A 13,303-nucleotide genomic window follows, 5' to 3' on the forward strand; every position below is an offset into this window, starting at 1 on the left:
CCCTAAACCCCCCCCCCTTATAAACGTCCTTGGGTTTGACAACAAATTAGACCTGATTCCATATCATTTTGTGCCAGAAATTATTTAAGTAATTCTGCTTCTAAACCAATGCTTAACCACTCCGGTACACAGTTATTGCAGTTGCGTTGCAGTTTCTCCTTAATTCATCAATATCCAAATTTATTTGTAAATGATTATTTTGAGCAACTTGCCTATTATTTATTTCATCCTGGGTATACTCTGGTTCGAATTGGTACGGTATTACACGAGAAGAGTTCATTTAAAAAAATAACCTTAGCATATTCCTGTGTTTACGTTCGGCTAAGATCGGCATTTGTCAAATAATAATAATCAGCTAGGCTAATACCCAAGGCACCACCTTAGGCCTAAGTCATCAAGCGACTTTTGAAGCCTTTAATTCAGGTGGCCGGGTTATAATGCGTAGGAGGGTGGTGGCAAGCCCTGCATGCCACGCGTTCGAGCCAACAGCTCCCTACACTAACTATTACCATTAACCTCAACATGTTTTTATGGAAGGGGAAACCGAAGAACTCGGGGGAAAACCCCTTAAACCAGTGGGGAGAGAACTTGCAAACCAAACGCGGAAGGAGTTGTTCCGAGTTTTCACCCAGTGCCACAAGCTGGGATCGAACCCGGCTCCTCTTGCTGCGAGGCGAAAGTGCTACCCACTCCGCCACCCCACCCCGAAACTGTTGCCGAAGGCTCGGCGACCCTCGCTCTCCTCTGCTCTAGGTACCTTGTTAAGCATTTCTAGTTGGGAGGTTTCTTTACTCCTCCGAATCTCTCCCTTAGCCAATCAGAAATCTCGGTCATATGTACGTCCGTCACCGCGTGTAAAGCTAGGAGCTGTTTCAAATAATGGCACGACTCTAGTGCTCAAGTTTTCGATTCGTAAATAATTAATATCTCGATTAATAATGTTTTATAATATTTAAAAAAAATTACATTTGATTGCTCTTTAAACGGCCTTTTTAAAGAACCCAACATAGGGAATGGATGTAATTTTCCTTTAAATAAGAGCTATTGTTTTCTACAATAGTCACCTTTTATTTCTATAAATATTTCAATATTGATATTTATATATATTACTATTATTATATTATTATTAAATCGCACAATTTTAACAGGAGTTAAGCCAGTCAATGGTATACAACATTACAAAAGTTCTAATGGTACTGATTAACGATGTCAATTATTCTAGATTTCGTTTCGAACTGAGAGACTGTTTAAACTAGTTCGCGTGTTTCACTTTTTCTTTCTTGTTTTCTTCTCTCTTCCAACTATCTTACAATATTTTCAATCTAATTATATCTGTTTTAATTATAGTTATTCCACCTACGTGACTTCGGTATAATGACGTTTAATGATATTAAAATTAAATTTAAAATTATTCCTACCTATTCTATTTAGCTTTGTGACGTAGTTTACTATTTTTTTTATTTTAATTTTCTTATTTACAACACTACGTAAAGCCTGGTTTTCACTTGGCGGAAAATCACCGACAGAAAGTTTAACGTCGGCGATATGGTTTTCGACGTTTCGCTCACTGTCGGCGTTTTAGCATTTTCACTTGGCGTTTTTTTAGGGCGGAAATAAAGCAATTTCTTTCTGGCAGCGAGTTCGTCGGTTTTCGTCTGATAGTGGAGATTTAAGCCTAGGCCTAAAAATGGATGATTTATCTGATCATAATAGTGAACTATTGAGCATTTTAAATTTAATGTTATTTTACATGATCTATCGTGTTCAAAGAAATATGAGTTATGAAAGATCGGTTTGTGTGAAAGAAACATACTGGAAAAGAAGGCAACAAGGGTATAAAAAAAACACGTTCCAAAATTCACAGAAAAGCACGTGGCCGAGTTCCGGATGCAAGAAGCAGGAAATTAACCATCCCCCTGACGTCAAAGTCACCTTTCGAAAATGGTTTTTGATTGGTTGAAAAAGAGCGAAATCGCCCAACTGAGCGAAAAAAATAGAAATGAAAATCGCCACACAAAACCGAAAACCGACGGAATTTCCGCCCGGCGTCGACGGAAATTTTCGCCCATTTTCCGTCGACGCCGGGCTTTTTCGCCCAAAAACCGCCAAGTGAAAACCAGGCTTTATCCGCATTCAACGTCTTAAAATTAGGGGCGACAAAGTTTATTTTAATATAATTTATTCATAAATATTTTTGAAGTGCAAACAAGAATAGTAACCTAAGCCTATACACACAAAACCTCTTTACTCTACTTTATATCCAATCAAATCTATTTCCGATATGTATAAATAGGGGGAAACATACTGCAAATCTCTTTTTCTACTTTTAATAAGGTAAAATAGTAGTAAAATACTATAAAATCTCTATACTCTACCTTCAATTCGTATGTAAATATAGGAGGAAAAATACTACAAAAACCTCTTTTATTGGTGTTCAATATGTAAAAATAGATTTCTGAAATGCAAATATAGGTAGTAAATACTACAAAAGTCTCTTACTCTACGTTCAATACGTTAAAATAATGACATGACTCCGATTGAAGCGTCCATTTCTCCCTATTTAATTAAATATAAAAATTTAAATTAGAATTGCTTCATTAAATTATGCATTTGTACTTTAAACAATACCTGAATTTGAAGTTATATTAGAATAAAGAGTAAAACATATGTTCAGAGTCGGCTTGATTAATAAAGAGAATAACACAGACGTTTCCGAAGCAGTCACGTAGGAAGAATTTTAAACGTAACTTAGTACATTAATTAAGTATTTTTAAATATTTGAATATCGGATTTGTATTTTGTTGTATTAAAAGTAGAGTTCAGATGTTTTTGTAGTATTGTCCTATGTATTTGCATATCTGAAATATATTTTATCCGATTTAAGATGTTTTAATATTATCTTTCTACCTATATTTGCGTATCGGAAAAGTATTTTAACGTATTGAACGCCAAGTTAAGGTGTTTTTGTAGTATTTTTCGACCAATATTTGCGTATTTTATCCGATTTAAAGTAGAGTTAAGATGTTTTAATAGTATCTTTCTACATATATTTGCGCGTGGAAAAGTGTTTTAGCGTATTGAACGCCAAGTTAAGGGGTTTTTGTAGTATTTTTAAAACTATATTTGCCTATTGAAATCTATTTCAACGTATTGAACGTAGAGTAAGAGGTTTTTGTAGTATTTTACTACCTATATTTGAATTTTGGAAAGCTATTTAAACGTATTGAACGTTAAGAATTTATATTTGTATATCGGAAATGTAACTTAGTGCATTAATTAAGTATTTTTAAATATTTGAATATCGGAATTGTATTTTGTTGCATTAAAAGTGGAGTTTAGATATTTTTATAGTATTTTTCTATGTATTTGCATATCTGAAATATATTTTATACGATAATTAAAACATTTCTTAATTTCTTTATTGTCTTAAAATATTTACAATATTTACAAATTTTTATTTTATTTAACGTCTTTCATTTTTAAAAATGTAATTGCTTGAATTAAATCAAGCGTGAAAATTAATAGTTTCAAAATGATATTGGGTCATTCCAGGACAGATTTTCCCACTTGTTTACCCGACCATCGCCAAATTTCATGAAAACTTGTATTTAGGGTTATTTCGGCCGTAGACGTCGATTCTGAAATTTTCATTAAGATTGGTTCAGCGGTTGCTGAGATACAGTGTAGTCTTATTTTTGAAAATGACATTGAACCCTACCATTAACCATTTTTTATCTCAGCTTCTGCTTAACCCAAAAATTTGAAAGAGGGCTCATTTTAAAGGAATTGAAGAGCGCAATGTAAATAAGCACTTAGGTTCATGCTTTATATAAGATAAAATACAATAAATCAAGTTTTAAATAGTTGACCTTTGACCCTGAAAATAGCTCATTTTTTATTTTCAAAATTTAATTTTTTTCCGCATTCCCTATACGCGCTTTAAATGCAGTCAAAAAACTGCGAGGGTAATAATTTTTGTTTTTGAGAAAAAAAAATATTTTGAATACTCCTCCTTATAAAAATATAAGGTATTTTTGTAGTATTTATCCACCTATATTTGCGTATTTAAATATATTTTAACATATTGAGCGTAGAGTAAAAGGTTTTTGTAGTATTTTACTACCTATATTAGCATTTTGGAAAGCTATTTAAACGTATTGAACTTCAAGTATATATATATTTGTACATCGGAATGTAATTTAACAAATTCGTTTACCCATTTGAAATGAGTTAGTCGAGAGCTTTTTTATTTTCATTAACCCCTCACACGTCTTGTAACCAAAAATGGACAAAAATGGACCGAAAGTACCCTAAAAGTGACCAAAGTAACCATTGCCGGCCCTATGTACCCTATTTCGGACCATAAGTACCCTAAACTGAACCTATTAGCTTTATTGTAATGTTAAACTCTCATAGAGATTCACCTAAAAGAAAAAAAATTGCGGTCCAATTTTGGGTACATGAAGTATTTTGGAGAGGGAACCCTCATTACCGCGATAGGCGTGAATACGTGTGTGTTGATTTATCCACTTTTAAAACACTCAAATCCATATTTTCATTTAAATTAACCGCGCTCCAGGTAATCCGCGCACGTGAAAACCGCGCCCCAGGAAATTCGCGCACGCGCGCGAACACTATCTCCCAGGTTATAAAGAAATCTACGTTGCTTTAACAGTCAGATAAAGATAAGAAGAGATAAAGATAACGCAAAAACAAGCCGGTCCTAATTCAAATTAACCGCGCCTACCGGGTAATCCGCGCACGCGCGCTATCTATCGCCTAGGTTATCACTTTTTACATCATTTCCACTTATTCCGTACGATAAAACGCGATAAGAAATATTTACGTTCATGAACCGAGTGTCTGAACAAGCTGGTCTGAACTCAATATGTTGATATACGAAAAAACAAATCGTCGCGAGAAATACCCTAAAAATATTGACTTTTCAACGATTTTACCAACATTTCACAACGAAAATCCCGGATCCCGATCCCGAACCTAAACCTGAACCTGGGACTGCGCCTCGCCCTTACTTTCCTTCTACTGAAAACATCCAAATTTAAATGCCTCGTGAACATCCCTGACCAAGATTGGTTTTGACGCACTTCAATCTCTTCGGAGAACTGGGAGATCGGCTGTTTCTTGACTTCGAACCAACAATGACGTACTTCACGGGAAAGATGGCGCTGATCAAAATAAATGGACCATTTCGAAAGATTCCCAAAGCCAAGTTGCCTCTGGAAATTACGGCTTGACGTACAGCTTTTCCAGCCAGACCGTGGACGCCTCTACTGAAATAAATTTGCTAATTTCTTTCCATATTGGCAACGCCGAGTCCTGCTTCGTACTCATAAACAAATACCCGAATGGCCAGGATTTCATCGGTGAACATCAAGACAATGGGCCCGCGACCAGGGCGAAAGAGAACCTTTGACGTCAATCTCTCAGGGACATGCATCAGATGTGCCCTCATACGGAGGCCCGCAGCCCCACAGCAGGCTACTCAATCCGCCGAAGCGGCCAGTTTGCCTGGACCCTCTCCGTTAGCCTGGGCCCAAGCCCAGTTACCAGCCCACACCGGACCGAAGTCGGAGGTGGAGATAGGACCATTTGGACGGACCTATCATCTCCCAGTGCGCTTCCGCCCGTGGTGGGTTACAAGAGCCGGACCCCGACTCCCCGGTATAGCCACCAGTTATTGCACAGTTTTTCCTTCGCCACAGAGATTTGAAATTCAATATATCGACAAACTTTCAACCAAGAACTCTCCAACTGGAACGCGGATCACTCTTATCGATGCACTTCGCAACAAATAAATTTTGGTTTCACTCAATAACAAAATCTAAAGCTTCAGGTGCAAAAATTAATTTGACTTTTAGAACAATTATAAATAAAAATAAAGCAGACATTATTTAACTTTAGAAAAATCGAGTATTAAATTATTTTCAACAAAATCACTAATTTATATCACACATATAAGTAAAAGATATCAGATATAATTACATACTTTCGTTAAACGTAAAACAAACTTCCCGCAAAAGAATGAATATGCACTGATCAGGTATATACCCTTCAATCTAGTAAACAGTACTTTAGGGTTTACTATAAGCTACTTCAATTATTCCATAACTCTATAGAACACTTCTTTATGTTTAAGGGAACTTCCAATCACTTTGACCATGTCAAATTTGAGTAATTTTAAGTATAAATAGGGCAGAAGCGTTCTTTTTCAAGGTCGATATCACCATATTAGGGTCAGTTTAGAACATCAATAATTCTTCTGCAAAAGCCGCCCAAACGTAAATTATTTCATTCTAGAACACGTATTTATAATTTATGTTTAATTAGGGTTATTTCAATCATTTTGACCGTGTCAAATTTTGGTAAAAATTAACTTACTTTCTGAAAATAATTCTGCTATAACCACCCCTATTTAAATTAATTCCCTTTTCAATAGAACACGTATAATAAAGTGTATTTGCCAATAACTTTGTCAATTTTTAGTAAATTGAACTTAACTTTGGCAATGACCGCTTAATTATTACGTCGCTAGAGGGGTAAGATTTAATCATTTACATTCGTTTTTGCTATTGCGGTCACACGTATCTGTTCAACTTGATTTAGTTTAAATTAACTTTTCACGAGAAAAATTAACGCTTTGGAAACCCTTTATCATAAGACCACTATAGCGCCATCTATTTTTAGTGTCATTATTATTTGACTTTTTTCATTCTATTTATCTATTAGTGTGCTTTTTTATGTATAATAAAAAGATAGCATAATATTTAGTCGATTAGAAAATGATTTCAGTTATTTTGTTACTGTCGACAACCAATTTAAAATGTTCGGTTGTTTAGATACGTCCATATATAAAAATTGGTTTTTCGCGTTGTCTACTGTATTTTACAATGTTTTCTTTACAACTTTTGGAATTTTGGCAGATTGACCATGTTGTCGCTCGTTACCTTTCAAAGATAATTACTCCTAATTCTAAAAATAATTCCTCTACTACTACCAAGTGTCATCAATTTAATTTAATAAAGGTAAGCAAGATTAATATTTCCAATTTGTTGGGATCAATTCAAAAGGTATGTATGGAAATTACCAATATTTAAATGAACTTGTAGCCAATCGTTTCAAAAGATGCCCGAGTAATACTGTGTTATCATTTTACCGGGAAACGATAGACGAGTGGGTTAAAATATTTTCGCTCTCCAATTATATCTAGAGATGTTAATTTCCGATAAAAAGCCGGAAACTTTCACGCAAATCGGAAAAATTGAAAAATATATTGATATTTAAACCGGCGTCATTCCGGAGGAATGGTTTTCCAAAAATTCAGTTTTGAGAAACGGGAGAACTCGCGACGAAGTAACCCAATGTAACAAAAATTATAAACAATACTAAACAATTCGTAAAGCTGCAATAAGAGAGCGAAAATAAACGAAATCATCAAACTACTTCTTCAAATTAAGAGCATCTAATAATATTTATTCAGTCAAAATGAAATTAAAATTAGTCTTTATAAATATTGGTCCAAAATGCAAAACAAGCAAAGTGTTTGATATTAATTTGATTATTATTCATTTAAATTATTTAAAACCTATCTATAATTACATACAAAAATCTATATTGATAAGCGTAGTTAAAATAATTTAAGTTATTTTTACGATATTTCGAAAATATTAATAGATTTTAAGTATTGGATAAAACATGGAGGATCAAATTAAATAGGTCAGTTTTCAACAACCGTCTGGTGAAACATATCAAGAATTTCATAACTTAATCTACATTAACAAACCAAATTAATAAGGCAAGATTTGGCCTGGGGCAGTGATATTTCTGGAAATATAGGCATTTCAATATCTGGAATATATCGATATAACGAGAAAAGAGGAGTCACATTTGGCACGCTTTTGACGCCGCGCCGGTGATATTACCGGGCTTTTATTCTTGACTAGTCTAGCGGTTTTGTTTTATTTTTGGATTCGACAAAATGAGGCGAAAATTTAGCTTTCCTGTAAATGGACATACAAATTATAATTTTTCGGGAATTTACGTTGTGGAACAGAAACGTATCTATGCGGTTTCTGACTCGTGTTAGCCAACATCGATTGTTAAAAATGTTGGTTCGCCTGAGTTGAACATACGTGTTTTCATTGAAATTTTGCACTTACGGGGGCTGGCCGCCGAATCGGTTTTTAACGAAATATTTTATAATTCCTTTTTAGTTCCACATGATATATATATACATCGAGTGGAACTATTGTTTTCGTTAAAATGTTGTGAATCGTCGTCCACATTTGCAACACCTTCCACATCTTTTTAACGGGGTGACATAACAACGCCGTTTTTTCTACGAATACTTAATAGGGTTGCCACTATCGGCAAAACCAAGTTCCGCGGCTTAAAAGTAGATAACGGCGATTTTCCAGCCCCTTCTTTCCGACCCCCATTAAACACTTTTTTTTAAAATACGCAGTCTTATAATTTTGGATAAGATTGACATTTAAATGTCGTTTCTCATTTAATCCATATTACTACTATACACGGTATGCAAGTTTCAACTCTGTAATTTAAACGGGGGGGGTGCTAAATCCCCCTTTTTCTGATTTTGAGCGTTGATTTACGCACTTTAATTATTACCGAACTAACGACGGTGACATAAAAAATTGATTTAATTTTTAAAATACGTATTTATCTTACTTTTAATGGTGTGCCAGACTATGGCGCCCTGGAAATATTAGGGGCCCTTGGGCGCTACTTAAACCACATTTCCGCTGGCGTTCGTTTTTGCCTTACGCAGAGTGCGTAACTTACTTCACGAAGCTGCGTATGGCCAGAAGAAATAAATAAGTGTGACACTTACGCAGAGTGCGTAACTTACTTCACGAAGCTGCGTATGGCCAGAAGAAATAAATAAGTTGACACTTACGCAGAGTGCGTAACTTACTTCACGAAGCTGCGTATGGCCAGAAGAAATAAATAAGTGTGACACTTACGCAGAGTGCGTAACTTACTTCTCGAAGCTGCGTATGGCCAGAAGAAATAAATAAGTGTGACACTTACGCAGAGTGCGTAACTTACTTCTCGAAGCTGCGTATGGCCAGAAGAAATAAATAAGTGTGACACTTACGCAGAGTGCGTAACTTACTTCTCGAAGCTGCGTATGGCCAGAAGAAATAAATAAGTGTGACACTCACGCAGAGTGCGTAACTTACTTCTCGAAGCTGCGTATGGCCAGAAGAAATAAATAAGTGTGACACTTACGCAGAGTGCGTAACTTACTTCTCGAAGCTACGTATGGCCAGAAGAAATAAATAAGTTGACACTTACGCAGAGTGCGTAACTTACTTCACGAAGCTGCGTATGGCCAGAAGAAATAAATAAGTGTGACACTTACGCAGAGTGACGAAGGAACAAATTGATTCTCTCACTGAAAAGATCCACCGCGTCCACGCCGTGAAAGCGGAAGTTGGCGAACCTGATGGTGACACCGCAACCATAAAGAAAGAAATGGTTTCCGGCTCTGAATGTCTCAACATCAGCAGCGTCAAACTCGAGCCTTTTTTTGACTTCATCGACCAATATCCGGTTCCGTCAGTCGTAAAGAGAGAAGAGTTGGAATGTCGCCCAGTTGGGGACATTAACGAGGGGGTCCCAAGGAACCCAGACATCAAGATCGAGGCTCCTCCCGAAGACGAAAATTTGTGATTTTTTCGGACGAAACTAACGAAAGTCACTGATCATTTTCATTCCGGGTATTTGTTTCCAACTGATTTACTTTTCAAAGTATATTTGATAAACTTAGAAAATTCCTTCAAAACGACTCTTTGGTGGACGTTTTCATAGAACTATTTTCCATTTATTTACTCTTTCAGATATTGTACTATTTGATTCATAAAGTATTTTTTCTCATAAAATTCAGTATTTTGTTCAAAATATAAAAAAATGTGTTTAAAATATAATACTAAATACATTTCTTTAAAGTATATGAAATAAAATACAAAACACTGAAAAAGTATTTGAAATATAATACAAAATAATGAAAAATTATTTAAAATACTACCCAACACTTACAATATAAGTTAATGTTTAATTTAATCTTCCTTTCGCACTAGAAACAAGGCGTTTCTAATGCAGTTAAATGCATATATATTAACTTTTTTAACTGCTAAAAATCAGAGGTACCAATGCCCCCCTTGCCCCACCCGAATGACATCCCTGTACATATGATACATTTCCCATGGAAAATATAATGGTTTTTTAGTATCTGCCTAATTTGGTAGTAGTTACGGTATAACGACATAAAACCTTACCATGGCTATGATATATTTGGATAAATATATGTAAATTTGGTATATTTGGATAAATATATGTAAATTTGGTATATTTGGATAAATATATGTAAATTTGGTATATTTGGATAAATATATGTAAATTTGGTATATTTGGATAAATATATGTAAATTTGGTATATTTGGATAAATATATGTAAATTTGGTATATTTGGATAAATATATGTAAATTTGGTATATTTGGATAAATATATGTAAATTTGGTATATTTGGATAAATATATGTAAATTTGGTATATTTGGATAAATATATGTAAATTTGGTATATTTGGATAAATATATGTAAATTTGGTATATTTGGATAAATATATGTAAATTTGGTATATTTGGATAAATATATGTAAATTTGGTATATTTGGATAAATATATGTAAATTTGGTATATTTGGATAAATATATGTAAATTTGGTATATTTGGATAAATATATGTAAATTTGGTATATTTGGATAAATATATGTAAATTTGGTATATTTGGATAAATATATGTAAATTTGGTATATTTGGATAAATATATGTAAATTTGGTATATTTGGATAAATATATGTAAATTTGGTATATTTGGATAAATATATGTAAATTTGGTATATTTGGATAAATATATGTAAATTTGGTATATTTGGATAAATATATGTAAATTTGGTATATTTGGATAAATATATGTAAATTTGGTATATTTGGATAAATATATGTAAATTTGGTATATTTGGATAAATATATGTAAATTTGGTATATTTGGATAAATATATGTAAATTTGGTATATTTGGATAAATATATGTAAATTTGGTATATTTGGATAAATATATGTAAATTTGGTATATTTGGATAAATATATGTAAATTTGGTATATTTGGATAAATATATGTAAATTTGGTATATTTGGATAAATATATGTAAATTTGGTATATTTGGATAAATATATGTAAATTTGGTATATTTGGATAAATATATGTAAATTTGGTATATTTGGATAAATATATGTAAATTTGGTATATTTGGATAAATATATGTAAATTTGGTATATTTGGATAAATATATGTAAATTTGGTATATTTGGATAAATATATGTAAATTTGGTATATTTGGATAAATATATGTAAATTTGGTATATTTGGATAAATATATGTAAATTTGGTATATATGGATAAATATATGTAAATTTGGTATATTTGGATAAATATATGTAAATTTGGTATATTTGGATAAATATATGTAAATTTGGTATATTTGGATAAATATATGTAAATTTGGTATATTTGGATAAATATATGTAAATTTGGTATATTTGGATAAATATATGTAAATTTGGTATATTTGGATAAATATACAGGGTGGAGCCTCAGCCGTGGTCCAGCCTCGGTACTTCTTCTAGTACACCAGAGTACTGCGGCTGGAACACTTCTACAGGCGCTGGTAGGCCAAAAATAGACCAATGGGAGAATTGGAAGCCTCAGCCGTGGTCCAGCCTCGGTACTTTTCCTAGTCTAAAAATAGACCAATGGGAGAATTAGTTGCGCATCTTACAAATGCTTTTACTGGCGATTGGATAAAGATGCGCTTACCCCATTGTTCTATTTGTGGAATACCAGCGCCTGTGGAAGTGTTCGACCCACAGCATTCTGGTGTACTAGGAGAAGTACCGAGGCTGGACTACGGCTGAGGCTTCCACCCTGTGTGTAAATAGGGTATATTTGGATTAATATATGTAAATTGGTTAACTAATTGGGTAATTAATTTTAGATACACGTAAATTGGGGATCTATAGGTAAATATACCTAAATTAGTATATTTGGTAGTTATAATTGAATAAATTAGGTATTATGCTGCTGCAAGTAAATCTGGATAAATATAAGTAAACTGGATAAATTTGGGTAAAGACAAAAAACTTGAAATGCAATAACCTAGAGTTAATTCAATAATGACAAAGAAATAAATTAGAATAATTTTTGTATCTCACAAGTTAAGATATTCCCGTGTTATCTTAGTGTAAACAATATTTACATAAGATGGTACTTCAGATATTGGCATATCACGATGAATGCTAATCCCGTAAAATGGCTATTGTTTTACTGAAATAGAAGAATTTTAATTTCCTTCATTAATAGTTCTTTTTATAAAGTAACGTGGCCTTCTTGTTGAAATGTTGTACGTCACAGTCTCTTACTTTGACAAGCCTACGAGCGCGCGCTACAGTCGCGAGGAATATAGCTTTTTCTAGAGCGCGTGCAAATCGCTCGTGCGAGGAATACACTAATAAAGCTGGGTCTTGTGACGTAAGAGCAACATTTTAACAAGTTGGGCAAGACCACTTTTTATTTTATAAAATTAACTATTGTTTTTTATTATTGGTTATAAGGAAAATGAAAAACTTTTTGCCAAAGAAAATTTTTATAATATGTGCACTATATCTATGGAATGCTTATCGTGGCAATTGGTGCGTATCGTACAAATACTACCCCAAGAATTCGGTTCAGGGTTTAGTTTTCTCCCGCGAGGTGTACTGTCGACGTTAGAAGCCCTAGGCTAGAGGTCGGTAACGGTTAATCATTATCCATGTTTAAATTGATTTTTTCGGGGGAAAAATGTAAACAAAGAAATTTACCGGTGAATATTTCGAAAAATAATTAAAACGTGTATTATTAGTAAAATTTTTGCTTTTTATCGAAATAAACGTCGTTTTTCCGATTAATTTTAAAAATTTGTCAATAAATTAATCGGATAATACAGAAATATAAATTACTTGATCAAAACGTTTTACGAATAATTTTGAGAGCTTATCTATTGAATAAAAGTTAACCATCCCCGACCTCTAGCTTAAGCGATACATTCGGCAGATGACAATTAACCCTACTCGCGTAATTTACTTGTGGAAAGAAGCTTCGGTTAAGCTTTTTAAGGCACATTGTAGAAGATATGTTTTATTTATTGACGCGACCGGCTCTGTAGCG

At 33.5% G+C, this 13,303-nt stretch overlaps 1 protein-coding gene across 3 annotated transcripts in view; it reads left to right on the forward strand.

Moving 5' to 3' along the window:
* Positions 1–13,303, forward strand: part of LOC149951746 (uncharacterized) — an 81,297-nt gene that overhangs the window by 50,729 nt on the left and 17,265 nt on the right. Inside the window, exon 1 of one of the 3 annotated variants that reach the window (XM_090168178.1) lies at positions 6,963–7,043. The exons of the other annotated variants lie outside the window; for them this stretch is intronic. The gene's annotated coding sequence lies outside the window, so the exon portion shown is untranslated. Of the gene's footprint in view, positions 1–6,962; positions 7,044–13,303 lie in introns of those variants that run through there. 3 annotated transcript variants of the gene reach the window in all.

The sequence above is a fragment of the Leiobunum rupestre genome, chromosome 3 (assembly GCF_980474605.1).
Source record: "Leiobunum rupestre chromosome 3, qqLeiRupe1.1.hap1, whole genome shotgun sequence".
In the NCBI taxonomy this organism is placed as follows: Eukaryota; Metazoa; Arthropoda; class Arachnida; order Opiliones; family Sclerosomatidae; genus Leiobunum; species Leiobunum rupestre.